Source organism: Diaphorina citri, unplaced genomic scaffold (assembly GCF_000475195.1).
Source record: "Diaphorina citri unplaced genomic scaffold, Diaci psyllid genome assembly version 1.1 scaffold29011, whole genome shotgun sequence".
Taxonomy (NCBI): domain Eukaryota; kingdom Metazoa; phylum Arthropoda; class Insecta; order Hemiptera; family Psyllidae; genus Diaphorina; species Diaphorina citri.
Window position 1 is genome coordinate 1 of NW_007406349.1, and position 699 is coordinate 699.

General features: G+C 39.1%; 1 long non-coding RNA gene across 1 annotated transcript; it reads left to right on the plus strand.

Annotated features, from left to right (window-relative positions):
- LOC113473401 lies at positions 1–557 on the plus strand. Its single transcript, XR_003395381.1, has 2 exons — positions 1–120; positions 463–557. It is a non-coding gene; the product is annotated as an uncharacterized LOC113473401 (long non-coding RNA).
- The last annotated feature ends 142 nt before the right edge of the window (positions 558–699 follow it).

Consider the following 699-nt stretch of genomic DNA (forward strand, 5'->3'; position numbering starts at 1 on the left):
TTTAAATCATGCAAGGTGGTATCTGTGGAAAAGTTGTCGGTGGGGAAAGGGGCGTGGAAGCTCCCCGCTCAGATAAAGGATGGTAGTCTGGAGTGCCTCAATGTCGTGTTTAATGATGTGGTAAGCCGTTTCAGTAATTATTTACCCTCCTACAGAAAGGAGGGTTTTTTTTTCTACAAAATCCTACGAGACCCGTCCCATTTATTACAACCCACAAAAACACAAATGTGAAAAAAGGCCAAGTTCCTATCCAAAAATGTCGTCCTATAAAAGTGGTGAGATCAGAAAATTAAGGCCAAGTCTGCATTCCCAGTTTTTCGTGTCTGCTGAAAATGCTGAATCTCTCAATTTCAACTTGCCTACTAATAATACAAAAAAAGGGTAGCTAATAAAAAACAAGAGAAAGAATCAAAATACAATTTAGATTTCTTAATCTAATATTTTTGTAACTGTTTTGTGCAGGTTATATTTGGCATCTCAGGTGTATCTGCCGCGGAACTTTACTCCAAGAGGAGCCAAGTTGTTAGTGATCCTGAACTTAGGAGATCAATGGAGAAGGTACGTACTGGTCAAGTAGATTAGTACAGCTAAGTAGGTTCTTCTTGCCAAAATTTCAGGGATGTTGACCAAAACCTGAATTCTGGATTCCAAATAAAGGAGCTATTTTTGCAAACTTTACCCCCGTGTAGCACAAAAGCT